The 25270-nt window shown below is 39.9% G+C and overlaps 1 protein-coding gene across 2 annotated transcripts in view; it reads right to left on the reverse strand.

Annotated features, from left to right (window-relative positions):
* sema6a (sema domain, transmembrane domain (TM), and cytoplasmic domain, (semaphorin) 6A) overlaps positions 1-15967 on the reverse strand; it is a 146879-nt gene extending 130912 nt beyond the window's left edge. For both annotated transcript variants that reach the window (XM_032579603.1, XM_032579602.1), the window contains exon 1: positions 15337-15967. The gene's annotated coding sequence lies outside the window, so the exon portion shown is untranslated. The remainder of the gene's footprint in view (positions 1-15336) is intronic.
* Positions 15968-25270: the final 9303 nt, after the last annotated feature.

Genomic DNA, 25270 nt, shown 5'->3' on the forward strand with positions numbered 1-25270 from the left:
GTGTCCCATCTTATCAGCTGGCTGCATGAAAAAAAGCCTGTTTGTTCTCGATAGAGTCTGTAACAATCAAGTAGTTTTGCTAGAGGGAATTCAGCTGGGCCCAGGATGGCAGTAGCTCACAAGCCTGAGCAGAAAAACTCAGCGCAGCATCAGGGGGAGGATGAAGATCAAAGACAGGTATGAGCTGAATGACAACAATAGGCCTACGCCACAGAATCGGCTTAACTCTACAAACTCACAATCTTATCTAGGTCAGAGCTGCACCTCTGAAGAATCATCCCACCTCTCTTTCCTGCCAGCTTGATGTCTTTGTTGTTATGTGCCATGATGTAATGTACTGTAATTTTGCAGAGTAAACTCAAGATGGAGAGCAGATTGCTGAATTTATTTTCTACAGAACAACCAAGGCAATGGGGACAACCGTTTCTTTGAAATGTGAGCAGCGGCAACCAGAGGAAAATCTGTTTGCAGCTCTAATTGACCTTTAAATCAAAGTTTAAACCAGCTAAAAATGTGTTTACACTCTTCTAGTACAAATCTAAAGTAGAAACAGCAAACACAACAGCATTTGATGAATTACAATTAGCTGGAAAAGCTGAAAAAAGAGCCATTACGCATCAGTGAGACCCAGCTACTCCATGTAAATGATTAAGATGTTGTCTCACTTGTCTCTTGGTGCTCCTATCTGGTTACCAGGCTAGTATTACTGGAGTAGCTAGCATTACTAGCTCTAATGCGTGCACTCTTATCTCAAATGTGCGCCGGCCCGAAACAGAGCCGCACAAAAGGATAAAAAGAGACGGATGGAGAAGAAGAGAGAAATTTAGGAGGCTGACTAATGGATTGGCCGTCTTCTGTTTTTCCGACCTGACGGACTGCTGAGAAAGTCACGTTAAAGCCTTCATGCAAACAGGATTTGATGCCGAAAAAGCACGCACACATCAGACTAATCTGTCAAAACGGAGTTAATTCGCTGTGATGATGTCCCACCAGTTTTGACTCATCTAAACTGTCGTCATAGAAGCCGGGCACCCGGCCACGCTTCCTCGCATAAATTGCAAATCCAATTAAATAATCAAGAATGAAATTGCTGTTTATTACTCATAAAATAAATGGAACATTTAAATGAAATGAAGCGAATATATAGTGAACTTATCAGTGCGACAGGTGAGATTTAAAAGGACAAGACAGAAAATAACTAAACCGGCATTCTTGCATGTTTTTCATGTAAATAAAAAGACTTGTCCAGACTCATCATCATCAATCACTTTATTGATGATGATAAAGTGATTGATGATGATGATGATGATGATGACTTGTTCAGGCTCAACTTTCTAGAGTTCACTGTCCTTGACAGCTACCTTAGTATTTAGGATACTAGAAATTACAGAGAATCTATAGCAAATATTTATATAGCAGAGGTGACTTTAAATATCTAAAAGGGGAAGGAAGGACAGGGAAGGACACAAAGAGTAAAAAGGAAGGAAAGTAACTACAAAGTACAAAACTACAAGAAAGGAAAGACAAAAGAGAGGAAGGGAAGAAGCAAAAGAAAAGACAGAACTTAGGGACAGAATGAATAAAAAGGGAAAGAGGAAGGAACAATTGAAGGAGGGAAGGAGATATGGGAAGGAAACGAGGAGGGACAGAAAGAAGGAAGGACAAGGAAAAAAGACAGGCTACAAAGAATGAAGAGGAAGGAAGGTAACGACGGAAATAAGAACTACAAAGGAGAAAAATAGAACCCAAAGTGAGGAGAGAGGAAGGAAGGAAGGCCACAAGGAAGAACAGAAGGAACATAAAGTAGGAAGATAGAGCACTAGGGAGGCAAGAAGGATTCAAGAGGGAAAAAGGACATTTTTTAAAGGATGGGGTAAGAGAGGAATCTGGAAATACTATTCCCCACTCGTTTTTCTCATTTCAGACTTTCCAGACTTGGAATATACTGAAATCAAATTTCTGATTTTTCCAGACTGTGTTGGAACTATCCTAAGCAACTAGGGAAATAACACTGGCTTCATTGCAGAATATTCAGCCTCAACACACCCTTGTTAACACAGAGATGCAAACAACCGAGGTCCAAACTCAGGTGGACTCATGCAGCTTCACACACAAGAATTTACGTTGCGAATAATCCAGTGAGCAAACCTTAACGGCTTTAAAAAGCTGAGATGCTTTTTTAACAAATAAGGGGGAAAAGGACCCCAGTAGACTGTGATGAATGAATCAACCCAAGCATGCTGTGAACATTATCAGAGTGGGGGATGAATGAATACATTATCATGCAGAGCACAACTTCAGTCTTCCTGCCTCACAGCTTGTATGTCCTCTTGCCTATCAAACCTGCTCTCCCGATTACCTGCACTCATACAGAGCACCTTTTGTCCATATTAAAGGAGGAACGGATGGGGCGAGGTTGAAAATTATTTCTTTTCACAAGAACTCATTTTGAAAGAGAGATGTCTTGAGTTTCTTTTTTTCTCTGTGTGACTCAAAGCCCCGCTCCCTGCCTCCTTTACTTACTCTGCAGGCTATTTCCACTGCCCCCTTTGACAGGCTGTCTGGCTTTCAGCTTGTCTTCTTAAATATCCGAGTTAGCTCTTTGAGTCTGTGCATTCCTCGGTTCCCCCTAACCTGGATATCTGCATGGCTGTCAGGCTGACTGCGTGACTCTGTCAGTTGCTGCTTTCCAAACATTTCCTTCTACCTGCCACATTTCTATGTGAGTAATTACTGCTAGGATGAATGCTTAAAAGACGCACACTGACAGTTGAGTCTTGTTTGTTTCGTTTGAACAAAGATCCAGAGTTTTGCGGTCAGAGTGCAAAGTCAAATTAAAACAACTTGATGCAATAAGCAGGACTTCCTCAGATAGTTAGCGTTCCATTAATAGGTATTAAGTGATCAGTGCATGTTGACTCTGACTTTATGATCAGAATATGGTGGTTAATTTAATTAAAAATACAATTTAAAAAAATATTTTTTTATTGGTTTATAGCTATTTCCCTTTTTTTTCTCCGAAGAGTTTTTGCGGCGCTAGTGGCTCGTATTTTTTGTACAGTAGGCAGACAGGAAGGAGGGTGAGGAGAGGGGGGAAGACATGCGGTAAAGGTCGTCGGGACCGGGAGTCGAACCCGCGACGTCCGCATCGAGGACTAAGGCCTCCAAACGTGGGGCGTGCTAACCCCCTGCGCCACCACAACACACCCCACTATTTCCCATTTTTAAAAAGCTGTATCCATAAACAAAAACAAAAATCTCAGTCAAAAGCAAAAGAAAACAAAAATCATATTCATATTTAGTTGACTCAAAATATTACTCCAGAAGCATAGTCTGTGTTCAAGTTGCAAGCCGGAAAATCTGTCTGATCTGCAATTTGCCATGGCGCTAACAACAAGCAGTGCCTGTTCTTGCATAAATGGGGCCTTGGGTGAGCCACACACCTGGATGCCAGCTCCCCACTGACTCCACATGCACAAAAGAAGTAGAAAATTTGCTCTGTGCACAACTGATATATAACATGCATTATGCTGCTATTTTCTAATGCTGCCCATATTGTGTAAGTCATTACTGATTGTTATGAATGCAAACCAACATAATGAATGACTCAGTTTCATGCACTGTAATAATAAAGGTGCATGCTCACAAATAGAGATGATGTCATTTTTTGTGCCCCTGGTGGTGGTGGTTTGTGATATGGGCAATATGGCTCCCTGCACAGGGTGGCATTCTGCCAGGGAGAAGGAAAAAGCCTAAAAAAATCTAAACAAAAACTCCTTTCCTTGAGTTTTTTATTGCATATTTGCATATCCATTAAAAAGTTACAGGCTGAAGTTTGATACAACACAAAAGGGTTGTTTAACAATTTTTCAAAGATTGAGGAAAAAAGTGGGAAAATTCAAATACATCGACAATGAAGAGTTTATTCCTGCAAACTTTACAACACTTTAAACGTGGAGCAGCAATGCAGAGTCTGAACTCTGAAATGGTAAAAGTCCACCAACTTTCGAAGTCACCTGCACTGAATGTTCTGACTTGAAAATCAGAAATTTCAATATTCTGAGTAGAAATACCAAACAAATGGTAAAAATACCAATGGTAAAATACAACATAAGGTCCAAATCATAATCAATTTTGTAGAGGCCAAATTGTCCAAATTCAGATCAGATAGATTGAGTTCATTTCAATTCAATCATAGATCAATGATTGGATTGATCTGTCAAATTTGATCCTAACTACAGTCACCATTGAACTGAAATATTTCACAACCTTCATGTTGAAGGTTCAGTATTATTTAAGTAAAACCTGCATTCCAACAACAAAGTATTTCTCCAAACAATGGTTGTTTTTTAGTATTTCCATGGATGTTACGGATCACCTCACAGTTCTGTGTCTGCCTGCGAGTCGACTCGTTTACCTATCAGGCTTTCCTCCCAGTGTCAGCTCAGGCTGCTGTCACACCATACATTTAATCAGCCGCAGCAGCAGCTCTGAGCACGTCCAACAGCCTCCCGGTGCTCGCCGTACTCTTTGCACATGCGTGTGTGTGTAGGTGTGTGTGTGTGATGTGAGGGGGGCCTTTGTGAGGCCTCCACTCAGCAGAGTGGTGATAAGTACTCCCAGCCCAGCACTCTGCATGAGCTGATGGACAGACAGGCCAAGAACACTGGGAGCCTTGTGGTTTCAGTGTGTGCGCGCATGGGGGTGTGTGTGTGTGCATGATGGTGAAGGGGGGAAGGCAGTGGCTGGGGACTGGGGAGTGTGTGATGTGTGTGCTGTTTTTTCACCATTTGCGCCACCAGACCATGCCACATGGCTGCAATTTGTTCATTAGCAATGTAATAAATGTACACACACACACACAGAGGTAATATTGTTCGGAGTTCTGCCTGATTGGGTTTTGAAATGGAGGACCCTCCAGGGAAGCTCTTGTAGTCTGCCAACCACTGTGACCGAGAGGATTTCTTAACAAGGCTTGAGACAAACTCAGTGGTTTCCAGCGTTTGTCTATTTGTGGAGAGGAACGCTGTGAATGGAAACCAGTGCCGGTTTTTAATATGGCCAACATGGCACACCACCCAGGGTGGCAAAGTGTAGGGAGCTACACACAAAAAAAGAACAAAAGGTCCTTTAACTGTGCCACAAACAAGTTTTATTTTGTTTATTTACATGAATTACATTTAAACATTTCTAACACTTAAGACTGCTCTGAGCCGAATAGTTGAACATTGACTCAAAACAGCAGTTGAAGATTTTCTTCAATTTACGAAAACATAAAAAGTGGTTTGAAAGCTTGTTTTGGAGTTTGAAACAAGAGTTAAAGAAGCATGAAGGTACCGTCACTGCTCCTATCAGACTAAATCAGTCTGAATTGATCTTTTTAGCTCTCTGTGTGGCAGGTAGAGTTACACAGAAACTCATTTTCTGCAGAATGGTCTTTAATTTTGAGGTTTTTCTTCCAACACTGGACATTTATCAACATTTTAATAAAGGAAGTTCTTTTCCTTTTTTAGCCCAGAAAAATACATAGAAAATTGTACTTTTTATATCTATATCTGAGTCTGGACAAAGACAGATAAGTTTTGTTAGTTTTGTTTGATCAGTGCTTTTCAAAACAATTGGCCATAGTCAGAAGTCCCCGTCTCAGTGTCTTGTTTCACATGTTTCTCTTGTTTCAAACCTGTTTAAATGAAAGGTAATGCTGTCCTCTTGATGTGTTTTCAACAAAATCCTGATCGGGGGTAGTTGTTTTGATCTGTAGCAAATTTTGTTATGGAGATGTGGCTCACTACCCAGGGCGTCATTCCACCAGGAGTGGCATAAACACTGAAAAAATGTAGCAATTGTTGTTTAGGGACTGGCTTCACTACTGGGTAGTGATGTGAAACTTGGTATCTAATTCATGGATTTTGTATCAGCCCTAATTTAAAAGACTACTTCACTCTTTTTTCCCTAAGTATCTGATCTGAATTATTATTATGTCTGATTCAAAAAATAAAATACAAAGCAGACTATTTTCACTGAAAAGAGACAATTAAAAACAGATTTAGAATTGTGAAACTTCATTTTATTTGAAAGAAACAAGAACAGTCTCCGGCTGATTGTTCTAATCCAGATGAAAGTTTTTCCTTTTTAAATTTAAGGGTTATACTTGCAGGTCTTTGTACGGATTTGTAAACCATCTGGAAATAATCAATATTCACCAAGGACCAATTACAACAATGATCATCATCAGTGTGTCAGATGAGCTGAGGAAGGCTGTCCAATAATTACCTTGTGTCTAGGGTATCCATTGACGGTTGTTTGAGCAGAGCTTGTCCACTTAGCCTCGTAAATGTTTACATCATGATGTAGTAAGCAATATTAGATCATGCGATACTGTAGCTCCTCTGAGAGATAATCTGACCAGGAGTGTTGCTGTGGAGAAAGTTAAGAAATGTGCAGGATAAACTAAATCTGTCCGGCCTGGTTTGGCCCCCGTGAGGAGACCAGCAGCTGGGCTGCTGAGAAGAAGCTGCTTCTTCCAGATTCAGCGAGGCTCATAGCCTCTGGGAGAGAACGACTGCTGCTCCGCTATGAGCATACAGATCGACTTACACACTGGCTTTCCTCTGCTTTGATGACGGATGCACACACTCATCCACACATGCATGCCTGCCTCCACTGATACCCGAGCGCATTTCGGATTTGCACACACACACACACACACATCCACCTTTACCCCCATCCTCCACCTGGATTAATTCACCTGCTGCACCTGAGAATGTGAGCGCTATGATGTCACCTGCAATCCCATCACTTCAAAGGCTCAAAAGCACTTCAGTGCCATCAGCACAGAGAGCAAACGCGACCTCTCGCTTCTTCCTTTGTCCCGCTGTCTCCTAATGGTAATTCCCCCGCAGAAAGTCCACACATGGATGGGGGAGAATTACAGCATTCTCTTCAGTCAGATATTCTAAGGTTTCTGCCCACTGGCATCCACCGCATGAACCACAATACAAATGACAAGCTTTCTTTATTCCTCTTCAGTCTTACCAACTTGAAAGAAAATGCCCTGCTGCATGAAACTGAGTGCACTTAAATGTGCCGATGTGTGTCCATGTCCATTTTGTGTGCACGCATTCAAGTAAAAGGTGGTTGAATGCAGTTGAGAATCCCATGATTGCAGATCTGGCAGTCACCCACTCTCCAAAAAGCTCGCAGTGGAAACACTCAAAAGCAGGGTACGATGTGGAGAGAAAAGGCGATAATGCAAGCAACACATTAGGGCAAGGTTAGACATCAAATGAGATTATGAGGTCATATTCTGAGAAAAAAAGCCAAAGAGCAATTAATAGGAAAGTGACATCCTATTATATCAGTGTTTGGGGCTCTTATTTTGAAGTAATAAAGAAAGTTGTTCTTTCCTCATCCCTTCATATTGACTGAGTCGGATGATGAGCTAATATCAACGCTCAGTACCAAAAGTAATGACGAAGACTCCACCATTTTTAAATGGTTTGTGCAGTAGCATTAGCAGTGCATGGCAGGAAAATGAAACAATGACAGAGAACATGCACTCTAAGGATACTTAGACCGGCTAATCGTTAGCCACTAAAATTAGCATCTGTTGTGTAGCATCCAGCCGGTGCTAAATATCACCGATATTTCACAGTTTTTTGCTGAACTGAGATTGCTTTTGATTATCGCTTGTTCAAAATCCAACATACTTGAAATGCTTAAACCTGAACATTTTTAAATACATTTTCTTGAAATCTTTACTCTATTTGTGAAAACAGGAAATGGAGGTTTTGTCTTTCTCAACAGTTTTCTACTGAAAGCATCACTTTTTATCTGTTTTTGTTGCATGATCTTGAAAATTCAATAGAAAACAGAAAGCTACACAGTGACAAACCAGATGCAAGCAACGTGAGAATAGTGCTACTGGTTAACTGTTAGCCACTAACCATTTTAAAGTCAACATCTGCTTTATTGTTTCCCATTTCGGAAACAATAAAGAATCCAATTCCAACCCTACTCTGTTTGTAAAAAAGGGTATAAACAAACAAACAACAAATAGATTTGAACATTTGTTTAACCAGACCATCACACTTTAAAATAGACCCAATCAATACATAAGTAGTAACAAACAAACAAAAAACAATAAAACAACAAATCAAAACGTGACAAAAATGCACTGTTTTTAAGAACGACTTAACAACAAGAGATGAAGCTACCTTGTTCCATAAAGATAAAACATCTTTATTTAAGCAAAGTATCGCTCAGATCTTGTTTTTTTTTCCCGTGAATCCAGTACCACATATCATATCATCCCATCTCATGAGCTGGATGTCTGGTTCTCACCCTAATCTCATCTTTACAGATAAAATCTGAATGTAGAGAAAGAAGAACACATCTTGATAAAAAGAAGAAGAAAAAATATTACGATAGTGGTGAAAACTTGATAGCAAGAGGTAATCTCTGCCTTGGAAATTTTTATAGTGGTTGATTCATATAATCCACAACCAAATAACACAATAATAAACACACTTCAGCATGATTTAACATCAAAGCATCCAACCGAGCATAAAAGTGGAGACCCAGGCCCGTCTTCCATCTCAGCTCAGTGGAAAGAATTTCCATTGTAAAGTAAGATAAAATAACAGCAGTTCAATGTACTGTGACAAACCAAGATGCACCAGCCCCACGAGCGTGCTGTTCACAAGATGATGCCTACTGTGAAAATATTCTTCTGGTGTCTTTAGGAGGCAGAGAGCACAGAGATGGAAATAGTTTGTGTATGCCTGTGTGTGTAAGAGGGGGGAGAGAGTGAGTGAAATTGAAGAGATGCACTCGCAGGGGGAGATAGAGGATTTACTGCCGAGATAAAAATGGAATCCATTTTGGTTCTTGAAGCACTCACGTCCACAGTGTGAAGACCTGCTCGGTGTGTTAGCCTGCCATTGCTCTGTCAGTCACATCCCCCCCTTTTTTGCCTCCTCAGCTGTGCTTTAGACTCTTCTCCCTTTTCCGACACTTTTTGCACGATTTAGCTCTTCTCTAAACTTACGTCTCTCCACTTCATTTCCTTTCCTCTCTGTTCCTTTCCTTTCCTTCTCTTTCCCTCACCTTTCCTCTCTATAGGCACCCCAACACTGTCTCAGGTCCTGAAACTATGGCAACCGAGTGAGAGAGCAAGCGCTCTCTATGATTAATAAATGAGAGATGCAGTGCCAATCGCTTGGGCCTGGGGAGGAGGGACAGATGCACTCAAACAACGCCACACAAACATTCGCAGCAAGCATGCACACCCAAATCCACACCTCCACCGCCTCCATCATTAGCCACCTTTCGTCTGTTTGTCACAGATGCCTGACTTAAACATGGACACAAGCTATCAGTAGTGTTAGGGGTGGAGAACCAAATCAGGAGACCGATCTGCATGACATAATTTTCCTTATTGGCTCCGGATAAACAAACTAACCACAGTCATGACCGCAGCCGCGGCGGCGGATGTGGCCTAATGAGTCCGTGCACAGCTTGGTTGTCCTTGTGACTCACACACCTCGTGTTTAAAGGCAAAGCAAGCGTGTTTAAAGGACAGGAAATAGGACATCATATTTTAACACTGCATACCATGTTTTACATTATCTGGTCTGTGCGGTACATAGCTAGCCTCTTTTTAAGGCTAGACTTTCAGGCGTTCCCATTTAAAAAAAAAAAGCCTGCTGCTTTCGGATTATCCCAGCAAATGCATTTGCTTTCATTTCCATTTGGGTAATGACAAACGAAAAAAACCCATCATCTGTGACAAAGGTATTACAGCATGTTATTGTTGGATATGCTTAAGTGTTTGAAATAGGAAAAATCCATGAGGTATAATCTGATTTTGCTGTGTTGTCCTATCCAACATGCAGGCTTCTCAGCTGTCTTTCCCAACATCAGAAGAGGTGGTGGGCTGGTGATCGCTTTCTAATTCACTTAATTTCCAACAACAAAGCCCTGCCAAGGACCCACAGCCAACAGCAGACACCCAGTTGCCTGTTTTTTTTTTTTCTTTGGCAGAGTAAAAAAACACGCTCAATCAATTATGCAAATGTGGAGAATATGAAGGCCATTGAACACATGAATGGTTAATTCAACAGTCACTCATGGACTCAGAAGGGCTAAGGCTAAGTGGTGAGAAAGTAGTCAGTTAGAACAACATGATAAAACTTGGAAACCATGGCATCCATGCGGGTGGTTGTGTTTGTGTTTATGAGTGAAGGGCAGAACGAACTGGAGCCAGACGCCAAAGCCCGAGATACGACAGTGATTACATTCTCAATGAGCCATAGAGTGGATAGAGAACATACTGGACTGTAACTTACAGAAGGCACACCAGTCTGTTGTTACATTATGAGCTCTACAGCAACAATTAGAAACTCATGTGGTTCAGGCACGTGAGAACAGGCCAGATTCCCAATAGAAACAGTAAAATAGCCCTTTAATTTGACTCCAAAATCAGATGCAAACTTCATTGCAATAAGCCACCAATTATTGCAATCAACTAGTCATCCGAATAAGAAATAAAGTATATAGTTTTAAGTGCTCAATGTAACCCCACTCCTAACCCCCATGCCATGGCGCCCTGAGCAGGGTGCCATATCCCTCATAAGACCACTACTGTTCACCAAAGATGGTAATCTGACACTTTCCAGTTGCACTTAGCACACCTTCTGTCCTTCCTACCACAACAGATCCTCACTGTGCACATTAACAGGATAAACTAAGGATAATTCAAGATTATTTTTAAGTGAGTTTCTGTGAAAATATTAGAACCAGTTAATATGTTGAATTGAGTGGATAATTCTCATAGGATCTTCATTTTGTGTAAATTCAGATGGGTTGGCATGCAGCTAATCTGGGAGGAGCCAGAACCGAACCAGACTTAAAATATTTCCAATCTACAAAATATCATAGAAGTTTAGGATGATGCTGTTTTGTGAACCCTTAAGCTGTCTTCACATTTGAATTTGCTGGTTATTTTCAGACTGAATATTATTTATACAGGAAATTGAGGTCAGAGGCAATTTCTGACCTGCATCCACTGTTTCCAGTCAGAGTGACTGGTTTATAAAAAAAGTACATAATGCATGTAAAAGAAAGCACTATTTTATAGATTTTTTTATTAGTATTATTGTGGATTAAATATCTACTCTGCCTGGAAACATGTTCAGTGTTCTCAATCCACACTTTAAGGTCATTTGAGGCAGCACAGCACCTTTTACCCTCATTTCCTGTGTAAATAATCATCAATTTCTTTGGAAATACACACATAATAGAAACCTAATGACCATTTAATAGTTCATAAATAAATAAATTATAGATGGGAAATTTGTTTTAATTAGAGCTGTTTAAGACTGAATGAAATCCATTTTGGTCTTTTGTCAAGTAAAATGTTAGCTGTTTATAAAGTCTTAGAAGAACCTCTGTTCAAAAATCATTAACTATATCTATAAGGTTTTCTCACAACTTTGTCACTCTGATTCAAGTCCAATTCATACAAACAGTGTTTAATCATTTAAAGTTTATAGTGTCTTAGTCACTAAACTGCATTTTTTTGTATATATTTTAGGTCCACTCGGGTGCCAAATTATCACCACACAGAGGCAAAAATTACATCATTTCTTAGTGAAAAATCAATCACACCAACACGCTGAGCTCATCTATTTGCCTTGAGTGTAGATCCATTGAACCATATGGTGCAGCTGACCCTAAAAACATTCTGCATCAGCAGGTCTTTGTACACAAAGTATGGTGAAATTGTCAAGGTTCCTGCAGCAAAGACCTAAGGGCGTCCCCCAGATGTTCTCTGTTGTTCATTTACAGTAGTAAAAATTAAAATTTTATGGCTGATCTATAGTCACAAATAGCTACAAACAAGCAAAGCAAAAATGTTCTGGCTCAACTTGAAAGCATGAGGATGTGAGTAAATAAACCTCTAGTTCTGAAGAAAACCCAAATACACACCAGACTACCTCTTTTCATTCTGCTAATATCCTCAGCATGTTTTCCTTAGCAAAAATGAAAGCCATTTATCAAATAATGAGTTTGACTTCAGAGGGTTGGGGAAAATCATAGCAAACCTAAATGAAAGAGATGGAGCAGAGGAGGTTAAGTAGAAAAACGTTTATCTGGAAGGGGACTAGTGTAATGCAGGTTAGGAAATCATCCTCTTTTAGCCTTATGAATTACAGCAGGATAAAGTCAATTTGGACACAGCTAAAGTTAGCAAATGAGCCATGTCACGCATGTAAAAGACCAGTCCATCAACATGTTTTTATTACTCCTACCTGTATTTCTGAAATCAAAGTGTGCCAAATTTCCCCAGCTGTAGAGGGGGCTTGTCACTCGCCATTAAAGCAGGTAATTTAAGTGGCAGCAATTTAGAGAAATGTGGAAGCTGGAAAATAGGTTAAGCATCAATAAATCACAACCAGTGGAGGAAAATGGGTCCGATGTTTCCTTGTACTCTAATTGTTATAAAAAAAAAGGAGCCCACACACCAAGGATGCGCATCAATAAAACATGGCTTTTATAAAATATGCATAAATACACACTCTGCTGAATGCTGGGTATTGACACTGGCTGAACAAGGAGCAGTAGTTAACAGCAGTTGGCTGCTCTTCGTATTTATAATAGACGGCCAATTCATTTGAACAGGAGCAAAGCCATTTATCAATTATTCAGAACCTCCGTATTCAGTATCCGCATGTGTCCTTAACTGGCAAAGGTAGAGACGAACTCCCTCTGCCTCTCTCTCTCTCTCTAACACTCACACAAACACTGTGACAAATTCACATCAGTCACACACAAAGCCATCCCCACTGCTATTGTTAGGGGATCGGCGGATCAAACGCTCCACGGAGCATTGCTCCAAACACAAGCATCAGCCCGGGTCGCTCTGCTGTGTTCTGCTTCTCCACGAGGACAACAGGCGGCCCATTGTCACAAAAGGTAATCATGCTGTAATTCATGTATCAGCACCTCTGCATGACAGAGTGTTTATATAAAAAGTGTTAAAGGCGGGATTAGCCTTCTGGGTTTGTGGTGGTGAGCAGCCATAATGAAAGGAACTGTTTGGGATTTCCAGACTGTGGAAGATCATAAGAAAAACTGGATCCAGAGCATCTGACTGCCTTCAGGCGGATGTTGTAGGAGGAGCAGTGCAGGCTGTGGGCAGATATTGAGCATTTTCGAGTCTGTCCCTTGCACGGTTTGCACAATGTTTTTTTTTTTTTTCCAATTAGAGAAAATGTCCAAGATACAAAAGTAGAGAAAAACTGAACCAAGACAAGTTGACGTCTAGCCCTTCTTTGTAGACGTCCCCATAACAAACGCAATTTCCTTTTAAATGCCTTCTTACAGCTTTTCTGCTTCCTCTGAATACTGATACTGAAAACACATCTTCACTCTATAACAATTTCAGCACTGATGATTGCTTTGTCTACATAACTTGTAAGTATCAGATTTTGGACTTTCCAACCCGGCTGCCACCATTCAGGACCGATCAAGTAGAAAATAAGACATTTCCAGGTGCCATAATCTCTCAATGCAACTAATAATTTTTCTATTTCGAGAATTCAAACATCAGACGAGTTGATATATGGCTGTTTTATTTGATTTTGTTAGAATTTCTTTTACCTTGGCTCAGATTTTTGAACATGTTAAAAAAATGTACTTTGAAGCAAGACTCCTAGGGACAAATGAGATAATCTGACCTACTTGCACTTTTCCTCGCTAAGGCAGACATACGTATTGCCAGGTCAGAGTCAGTTCAATCCAGAGTCTTCTTATGGCACTTTACAAGTCAAACCAATATAATTCAGTTATACGGGAAAAAAATATATCCAAACCAATCAATATAGCCAGATTGAGTTCAATTCAATCCAGCAGTGTGACTGAAATCCAGTTTATAAGCGCAGAGTTGGCCCACAGGCTGCAAATGCACATTATCTCTCATTTTACAAGAAAATAAGCCAAATACTTCTTCTGTTCGGAGAGAAAAAACTGAAATGAGTAAAATGTTTTTCTTTCAGTTTCTCTGGGAAGAAAATCATTTTTTTCTGAGCTGATACCAGAATTACATTTCCAAAACACCATGTGCTGCTGCTGAAAATCAGCTGACGGGAGGCATTTTCGGCTGTGTTCGTTTCATTCTCCAGCTCCCCCCCACCCCACACCCTCCCCCCATCTTTTGCAAACTTCATAATCTGTAACCTACATTTGGAGTTTTCAAGCCTTCCCCCTCTGGTCTCCCAGCTCTTCCCAGTGTCTCAGGGGGGAATCTTTAACACTGGACAAGGAGAGCGGAGGACGGGAGAGGAGAGAAGAAGAGAAGAGAAGGGGCAACAATGGAGTAACAGGGTGTTGGCAGTCATGCTTGTTAAAATAAAAATCAGTTTGATGCTATAATACTGTTTTGGTCCTGTTTTTATTCTAATGTGCTACTGAAGCACTTCGTTTAATGGCAAACACATTTGGCTCCGGGTTAGAATTGCAAACATATGATTGATCCTTTTGGACAAGGGTAATTGTGACCACTCCACCGCCTGGTAGCTAGAAATCCTTGAACACACCCAAACCAGTGTGGGTGTGGGGGGGGGGGTGCATGTGTGTGTGTGTGTTGGACACTGTGTGTGTGCATGTGAAACTGTAAGCCAACATCCTGATCTGAATGGAAAATCAATCATTATTGACATCACTTTGATTGAAAAAAACTGTCAACATTAGTTGCATCATTAGAATTCCCACTGATAACAATTTTAACTCAATCTAATTTCAGTCATGTGAAAATAAATGTGCATTTAACCATCTTTTAAACTGAGCACATAGCCAATTAAACTTACAAAATTTTAGCTGTAAGTTCCAGAAAAAAAAAGTTGATTTAAATTAAAATTTAAAACTAATTTCTTACAAATAGGAAAACTGTCTGTGAGGTCATAAAAGTTCTCCCTTCATGTACCTGCTGATGCTTCACACATCGCTTTTTTTCTGTTTCCTCAACAGAACCTTAGAGACTACAGACCTCCTTTATTTCATATGAATAAACACCACAGTAAGGGGTTACGCACGAAAGTCTCCTCTTTTATTTTATCTTGTAAAAACTGTAATAATCCTTATATAAATTCAAAAACAATACAGATTTGTGCTCGCGCTGTTTTGAAAAAAGTTTTTTTTTTTACACATCGGGTTAATAGAGTAAGTCCAGTGGAGCTTGTGCACTTGTCTCCCGGCTGTACAGACTGGTGGAAACAGACAGGAGGAGGCAGCTTTTAGCGCATAAAGTTTGACATAAATAAAGGAAAATCTTACCTTCAGCTCATGAATGGGTATGCCAGCTCTGGTTTTTATTTTAATAATCCATTAGATCTGTCCTTTCAAGCAGTTCAGATGGGGGAGCTCGCTTCAGAATAACAATACGAGCGTTACTTTTCTCTTGCGCTTCTTTTTGTTACATGCCGCGCTCAAATCGCACCTCTTCAAATCGGAATATCCATCAGAAATCCACACTAAACAGATAAGCGATGTTCTAGTTCTTAGGTTCTCCTCAGGTGAGACCGGACGGACCGAACCGACAGGGTGTCCCAGAACGAGCTACGGAGACGTACGCAGTCCTCTTCCACAAAAGCCGACGGTCATCCTATTTGGAGAAGCTTAGACTGGAGCGGAGCGCAGCGAGCCCAGCTGTCACCCACCCGCTGCACACGCACACACACACATACACACACGCCCACAGGCTCTCACACATACAGGGAGGAGCCACGTCTGAGGAATGGGAGCTATTGTGTCAATGGGGGCCAGTTATGGACAACTGTACTTCTATTTTTACGCAGCAGCCTTTCAGGAAAAATGCGCGCCGGGGAGAGGGGGAAAATCTCGATGGAGCCAGAAAGCAGAGAAATATTACAAGGTTATTGGGAATCTTCTTGTTTCATCGCAGGTTTAGATCCTCCGTCTTATTACTTGCAGCACCCTACTTTGCTACGGATGCGATCTGGACCATAGCTCTTCTTCCCTGATGGACCCTCCTGGTCTGGGACTGGCACGCGCTAATTAGCGCACGCACTAAAGCACGTGCTTCCCGGTTACACATCAACCCTGGAGTCACCTTAAAGTTCGTGTCATCATACAAACTCTCAAGACCGCGAAGTTCACAGTCATAGTCTAAAAATGTTATTACTATTGAAAAGTTAATTTATTTCAGTGAAACACATTACACAGATTATTTACACACAAATTGATGTTTTTTAGACTTTATTTATGTTAATTATGACGATTTTCCGTTGACAGTCAATGGAAACAATACTGCTTAAGATTAGCATCTTACATCAGATCAATAAAAGATTTTTTTTCTTTCACCTATATATTCCAGTGTATTGAATATTCAATAAAGTAGAATATTAGATCGGATGAGGCTTGCTTGTGAGATTAAAAGTACCTTTTTTAAATAACCTTTAAGCAGGTACCAAAAATACATTTTATTAAGCCCTCAGTTCTGTGATGATTTTTTAAATATTATTATTGGTCTGTAGTCGTAAGCTTTAAATTGTTTTCATTAGCTGTGGGCAAAAAAACTCATCATATGTAATTAACAAAAATAAAGGCTTGAAATATCAGCCAGTTTGTAATTAATGTATTTAATGTGTCTCATTTAGTGAAATTAGTTACTAAAATGAATTAACTTTTCATGGGTGTGTATAGCTTTAGGAACGCCTCAGGACTGGTTCACTTTCATACACTGCATATGCTGTCCACGCCAGAGGGGGGCGCCAGATCCCATTTACTGAGATGCAGATAAGCATCTGACTGACAAATTACTAATATTTTTTAAAATACTCTGGGGAAAAAAACACAGCCAACAACATAGTAATCCTGTCACTTCTAGGTATAATAAAATGAATAAAAACCCCAAAATTACATTATTTTGCTGATAACTGAGTTACACATCCAGTCTCTGTTCTTTTCCTGAATTTTTTCACATTCCACAAAGGGATTTAGCAACCAAATGGACATTGTGGTGGTTACTTGAAAATACTGAAAATAATATTTATTTATACATAAAATTATAAAGCAAGAATGTCTGTGTTTGGATCTCTGACATTTCAGGATGGAGTTTGCATGTTCTCCCTGTGCATGGTTGGGTTCTCTACAGGTACTCTGGCTTCCTCTCACAGTCCCAAAGCAGAACTGTTAGGTTATTTGCCCTCAGATATGAGTGTGTACATGGTTATCTGTCTTGTGTTGCATTCTAGATGAATGAATGGGTGAAATTATGGATTTAAATATTCAAGTGAGTGGAATAAATATGGGTTAATTAGTACAACTAGTTCTCAAATTGGGATTTGCAACCAAAATTAAAGAGAATGCTACATAGTGAAAATCTCTGAATAATTGAACATGAAAACATTATCATCTACAATCCCTTCATTTCTGACAGAGGCAACCCATGCAAAATCTGGTATACAAATGACTGGCAAAATTTGTTTTTACCTTAGGAAATCTTATAACGTATCATGTTTTTGCTGTTACTAGTCTTAAATTAGGTTATTGGTCAATATTGTAATAACAGTTGCTGCACAGCCCCAGGTCATGGCACCCATATCAAAATCTGGCCACCGTTTACAATCAGATGCCAGTGATGCATGCTCCACGCTGGCTACTCTTACAAACAGTCCTTGGCTTAACCAGGCCAAAGTAAACATCAATTTGCCCGAATGAAAATTGCAAGCCTGCCACGAAGCACAAACACAAACTGCTTGCAGATGCTGTCAGACGTACAGCAGGCTGCACAACAGCAAGCGTCTAGACCACACTATATGAGCTCCAAGGGGACGAAGCTAATGGGGGTGATGGCTTATCATTAGAACAACAAGCCACCTGTGAAACAACAAATGGGTGCGCGCAGGCGTGTGTATGTGTGTGTGTGTGTTTGGACCTAATTGTTTTCCCGAGAAGAGAGCTGTCAAACAAAATTGTTTTCTTGTTACTGTAACAGTAAAGTACAGTACTGCCTCCAAAGACACAATGCCTCATTTACCTCCATCTCAGTGAACCATCATAAGAGAGCGCAATGCGGGGAAACATTACTATAATGTTTCCATTCACTCAGATGTTGGTTATTTTCCAAAATATTTCATGTGAGATGGCATAAAAATCGGAAGTGCGCTCACTCTAAGGGAAACCATAACCCCAATCTGTGCTCCAACATTTATTTGCTCAAGTAACTTTCTGGCCTTGCTACCCTTCCTGGGAGTCATCAGACTCCCAGGATACATTAACACCTCTTCACATATAAAATCCCCAAAACCACAGATGTAAAAACAATCATGTCATGTCAGGTTTATTTGCATAGCACATTTCAGCAACAAGGTAGTTCAAAGTACCTTAAACTATAAAAACATGAAACAGTAACCAAGCAATAAATATTATATTTTGTCAACCGCCATTGTCAACCAGATATGCATCAAATATATTGATCAATGTTCCAGCTATTAATGACCAAAGGTAACTCTGATCATCTGGATTTTAGCCTTGATTTAAAAGAACTCAGTATTTTAGGGCGTGCCGTGGTGGCGTAGGGGTTAGCGCGACCCACATTTGGAGGCCTCAAGTCCTCGACGCGGCGGTCGTGGGTTCGACTCCCGGACCCGGCGACATTTACCGCATGTCTTCCCCCCTCTCCTTCCCTGTTTCCTGTCAGCCTACTTCATAAAAAGGGACACTAGAGCCCACAAAAAGACCCCCTGGAGGGGTTACAAAAAAAAAAAAAAAAAAAGAACTCAGTATTTTGGCTGTTTTGCAGTTTTCTGGAAGTTTGTTCCAGATTTGTGGAGCATAAAAACTGAATGCTGGTTCTAGTTCTGGGGATACAAGGTAGACCACAACCTGAAGACTATGCAGAAATATACAAATGTAAAAATACAGTTGATCAAGTATAAGAGCTGCATATTTCCTTTTAAAGACTGAAAGCTGCATGAGGACCTACTGAGTTTTTCACAGAGAGGTCATGTGAAGAAATTATAAGAAGTAGACATCTGGAGACATGAGGATCTCAAGGTATAATAGCCTTAAAGATTATTACCACGGCAACACAGTACATGGTATTTCTGGAGGCTTTTTAGTTTAAAAGAGAAAACCAAAACATCAACACACAACTTTTCTAAGTTTGATGATTTTAAACATTAAGCGTAACAAAAAAGGAAAAACTGAAGAAATCCCATTAATCTGTTTTATTATGCCTCTTTTTCCTTTTATTATGAGGCTTACCGAAGGAACTAGCATGAGTCACAAAAACATTTTCGTTTGTGATTAAAGGAGTGTTTAATTTCATTGTACTGATTTATGTTTCTGCAGGTGGGTTTTTTGTAAACTAGAGTTTTCATGCCCAGAAAAGCATAAACTGTAGTCATGAAGGGATAATGTTCCTCTCTTCTTCGTTATCAACTATTTAACTCAGTTCAGCTATAAGGAAAGGGAAGCTACAGGAAACATTTACATCAAGCTGTTGCTGCTAAACTATCCATCCATCTGTTTTCATCATCCAGTTTTTGTTTTTCAAAACCAGCTTTAGTTCTTTTCTGAATGATAGAACAACCACAAGTAGCATGATTTGCAGTGGTTTTGTCTGAGCTCATTAAATGCTCTGTTTAATATGTGCATGAGTGTGGGCTACACTGGTGGAGGAATATTGCCTATGCATAAGCAAACATCAGTAATTGTGCAAATTCTGGACGAATCAAACAAAATCAAATAAACATGCAGATGGATTGTGTTTTACACAGTGTGCCTTTAAATCCTCCAATTTAGCTCTCTCACACACACACTTTGAAGTGGAAGTGTTGCAAAGTGTGGGAGGCAGGCAGGGTATAATTTGAGCTCAATAATGTCAAGATGCACACCAGTTAGTTTGGGCTCTGGAAATATGCTCTGTGTCAGAGCTTATTTCACTTATCCTGCCAAAGTTTTCCCAGAAGCATTTGGGCTCGGTGCGCAGAGGAGAGGAGGATGAAATGGAGCAATCATCAGACCAAAGACGAGGACACTCAGCAGTCACACCACTGCAGATTTAAATCAGCTCATACCAAGTATGAGTAAATAACAGTAGTACATCCGGAAAGTGTCTGAATCTCATAAAGATCTATTCACTTTAAACCCTGAACCCTCTGCGTTTCAACAGATAAGCTATTTTTTGTCAGGAGAATAACATTCTTGAACAACTTAATGCAGTTTATTTGTTAAATAAAACTCAGAGACTGGGACTCTGGTGAGAATCTCTTCCTCTTGACCTCCCTGGGTCTAGCTCACCTCCCTCCTTTGGCGCTTTTAAGTGAGGTACACCTCTTCTGTTAGCAGCCTTGCTGTTAGCACATTGTCCACTTGGGTAACCAGGCTTCTGTTCCTCATCCTTCTCCTGAGAGGAACCAGAAAGCGCCAGGTGAGGGGAAAGATGTAACAACAGGTAACGGTGAAAGAGAGTCTAGGACAGGCCCAATTCAGGACACAGAAGTCAGTAGATCCAACACAAACTATTTGGAAACTAAATGGAAATTCATAGAGAGAAAAACAACAAAGAGTCATCCATGGAGAGATAACTAATCCTAGAGCTTTGTGACGCTCAGTGGCAATGACAGAACCAGGGTCCACAGAGCAGAGGTCTCTTTTATGAACATGGCACATTTCAGTTTCCACCCAAAAGTTATGATCTATTAAAAACCCAAAACTTGACTTATGCTTCTAAAATGGTGGTGGCGGTTTGTTCCTTTTATTTGTCATGCTGCTACTGTTACTACCAAAAATTATATTGTTTTTTATACTTCACCTCATCCCCCAGCACATTGTTTTATGCTTTATGCTTTAGTCTTTTCTCTGTGGCTGCCATTGTTGACTATGACATGACATTGATCTGCTGACTCATTTCAATAAGCCGTAGCATTCATCAATGGTCATGCATTGACGATTGATGCATGACCATTTGAGTACACAAATATTAAGGTGCATCTGTGATTCATAGAGGGGCTTTCAATGTGCGTGCACATGGCTTTATATATCTTTTTTTTCTTTTGTATGCCATTTTTAGTTTTGTGCATCCATATATTAGAATAGAACCAATATTTCATAAATGAGACCCCAGGTGTTAGTAGAAATCAGACAAAGGCAAAGCAAGGCACAGAAACATGGTCGAAGATCAAACTAGGTTAATGAGGAATTGCTGGTTATCTACCAAACAGAAATCATGGGTGTAATTATGCTGACTGCAGCAGCTGAGGTGTTTGTGACCAGAACTGAGAGCAGGCTTGCACACATGACAAAATCCCAATTTCCAAGGCTGTAGACGGCATTTGTTTGAAATCTAAAACACTTATAATACTCAAACCTGGACTGGATAAGTCGACATAGATCAGAAATTCATTAAATAATAGATATACACTGATGAAAGAGAGGCTTGCCCAGGGCCCTATTTGTGCCAGAACCGCCACTGAATGTACCAGATGTTTGTTCAGATTCTATTATATATTGTATGTATATTTTACATCTCGACCTCTCTAGTCACATCATTTGTAAGTATAAATAATAAAATAAGTAAAAACTGCAGCATAGGAAATGAAGAGCACACTGAAATAGTGGGACATTTTGATCAATGGTCTCTCACAGGTGTAAGAGCTGTAATTTAGCACTTAGGCCTGATAGAGGAAAATCATTTTGCTGTTGTTGCCGTATGATTTTTTTTTCCCACTTTAAAAGCATGAATTCTGTTTGTAACAGAGGTGTTTTAAAAATGATTAAAATAACATTGAACCTTGGAAATAAAATGGTTTCACCTTGTGTTTAAATAGCGTTATCTGAGATAAATAATAGCATTTTGAGGGAGATAATACCTGATAACCATTGCACCGGGTGTTACAAAAAAACCTTACTTCATTAAAATAAATGGGAAATAATTTTCTGTATCATTGGGGAGTTAAACTTGATTAATTTTTACATCTGGAGTGCCACCTTTTGTCCACATTTCTGGTAAATTTCAGATTTATTTCCTTAATACATTCACAAGTTATGTCAAATCTTTGATTAAAAAACAAATTCCACAATTATATTAATTTCAGAACAGAAAAATTCAGTAACAGTAAGTGGAAGGTACAACTTCAGTTCTATGGTTTTAATATTCAGGTCTTTCTGAATGGGGTTTGTGCGTTCTCCCAGGGCACAGATGGACTCCCTCTGGGTACCTTGAAACATCGATGAGACAAAGCTAACTGGACTTGTCCTTAAGCCTTGGACTTGTCCTTATGTGTTCCTAGTTGTTTCCCTGTGATATGCTAACAACGTTTCCAGAGTATACTTCACTTCATGGAAAGCTGAGTACAGACAATAGATAGATGGATTTATGTGAATTCCAGGTTCTCCAGTCGTAAAAAATACAACATCTTGTCAACAAATTTCCCACAGACATTTTTTAATACCCAAGGATGAAGCCAAATCGGAGAAGGTGTGTATAAAAAATACTCAGTACACCCTTACTGTTTGCTAAAGGAATTAGGAGGAGGAGCAGTCAGATTGTGCTAAACAAATACAGATACTGTAATTGTAAAGTGTGACAACGCTTTATAAAAGCATGACTTCTTGGCAGCTTGGTGCTCTGGGGGAAACAGTTGAGTGTTGACACAATGCCAAGATGGAGAGACATCACCGACAACCACAAAGATCCAGTTGTGGCTTCCCATCAATCTGCAAGGAGCTGCCCATGTCAAACAATGTGAAGTTTGACTTTTTACACTTTTAAAGAGTTTTGAAAGTGGAAAACACACAAGACAATTAAGATTCCTCTCATTAATGGAGATCCTGCCACATTCAACCCAAGAACTGAAAGACATTTCAAAAACCTCCAGCGCTCCTTCTAAGAGTTCACATTTTGCATGCTAAATGTTGAAGTTCTGGACAGGACAAGTAGAAAAATACCGGACATGTAGGGATAATTTTATAGATTTTCAAGAGGCAGTTTCTTCTCTGTGAAAGGAAAATAGCAGCACGAGGTTTCCAGTGGTTAATTTCATTTTCACAAAAAAAATCTGTGTTTGTGGTACTAATTTAGAAATATTTGCACTTATGTATAATGGGAAATGCAACTTTTTATTACGCTTTATAATGGCTTATAACTGGACATCATTTTAGACTGAGGCAGCTGTTTCGTAGAAGTAAGAAACACATCCACCTGCAAGTGGGAGTAAAAAGTCACTTGGATCCACTATATGTCACCATTTGCCCAAAAATCTGCAATAAACTTACAATTATGCATTAGCGCAAAAAAAGTGCAGGGACTTGTTGATTTTATGTGAATTTCCACGATAATTCGCAGGAAGGTGGAGGGACTCGTTGATGTAATTTGGAAGTAAACAAATAACAACTGCTTTGATTTGATTGATAAAGTAATATTTAGAGCCATATAAAAAGCTATGGCGGGCCCTATTTGGCCCCCGGGCCTTGAGTTTGACACATGTGATCTAGGGTGTCAAAGGGCCAAATTGGGTACTCCTTTTTTATTGCAACCTGATACTTTAAAAATATTCCTACAGCTTCCTCAGATTTTCATCATTCTAGTTGATTCCTGACGTCTTCTGTTTGTGCTCACTGCGCTCCTCGAGACACACTGACAGACACGTAAACACCCATCAAAGGACTCTAAGTCACATTTGGGGCAGTTCCTGCTACAGGTGTCTCCAGGATTCCACTTTTCCGTCATTATTCCCAAAAAGAGAGACAGTAGGAAGGTGAAAACACCACAAAGTCAGCTCTGGTAATGAACTGTGATTTTGTTGCCCTTGAGCACCAGAATAATAATCATCAGATTTCTGAACTCTCCCTAGGTCTCTCAATGAATGTTGCTGTCACCTGCCCATATGTGTGCGTATGCGCATTAACACACATGTTCATTCTTTGCATGATTACAGGAAACGCAGTCAGACTCACAGGAAGAGCAGAGCCATTTTGACACCATCTACCTGGCAGATAACACTCTCACACTATTTTAATTGGTCTGGAGGAAATATGTTTCTAACTGTTTCTATCTTGGGTTTACTTTATGTGAATGTGTCGCTAAAAAGTTTGGGGAAACTAATTTGTATTCAGAGATAAGTCCTTTGCTAAAAAAAAAAAAAAAAAAAAGGTTAAATAAATAAATGTGCTCTCATGCAGAAGCTTTAGAAACCAGAAGCACAAACCTGTTTTCACCTCTTTATGTTAACAGCCGTAAGTGACAAGTCGTCGGGGATATTTGAAGTGCGAAAGCTTTTAGCAGTTTGCCATTTTTTAGGATGTTTGAAGATCATTAATAACATTTAACCTGCAGGTACAAAGTTTCTGCTGCTCTGACTTTTACATGTTGGCTCACTTACAGTCCTGCCTCATTTGACTATCTTAAAAAGATAGTCAAATCTTTTTATGTGCTATAAGTTACTGTGTACATTTGAAACCAGATATCTACATACACCAAATATAAAGACACATACAATTTTCTTTCTCACTGTCTGAAGTTAAATTGGACCAAACTTCATTTTAGGTCAGTTAGAATTATAAACAATTATTTCTATTTGCCAAATGGCAGAACACTCTTATGGTATATAGCAAATGTAAAAAAAAATTTTAAATTCTAGCTGAACTAAAACAAAAGAAGTTTGATCTGATTTAGCGTCAAACAGTGAGGAAAAATGTGTATGTGTCTTTTCATTCAGTGTATGTAGACATGTGGCTTCCAGTGTATATATTTATTTCTTTACTTACTAAACACAATTCTCGTCTTGTCATCAATCTGCTGTGAGTAGTTGCCTAAAGTATTAAAAGCATCATTAGAAATTGGCTCTGACTGTAAGCCGGAGGCATCTGTGTCAGCATTTACTGTATATACAGAATCGGCGAGTGTGTGTTACAGTGTGTGTTGGTCCGTCTGACCTGTAATGGTACAGCTGACTAAAGTAACAGTAATAAAGCACTGTATGAGAAACCACACACACACGCCTACAGCAGCCAGTGCAGCTCCACCCCAACCAGCTTCAGTTTCCTCCCTGCATCCAGGTTTGCATGAAAGCCATGAATAAGTCAGCATTTCTGCATGATAGGTCTGTAACTAGGAGTGACAGTTAGAGAGCATAGTCTTTAGAATCGCAGATGGGATTTTGTGTGTGTGTGTGTGTGTGTTGGAGGATGGGCGTGGTGGGACTGAGTGCCCCTATGTCCTCCCTGCTCCCTCCTGCCGCTC

Source organism: Xiphophorus hellerii, chromosome 12 (genome assembly GCF_003331165.1).
Source record: "Xiphophorus hellerii strain 12219 chromosome 12, Xiphophorus_hellerii-4.1, whole genome shotgun sequence".
NCBI lineage: Eukaryota > Metazoa > Chordata > Actinopteri > Cyprinodontiformes > Poeciliidae > Xiphophorus > Xiphophorus hellerii.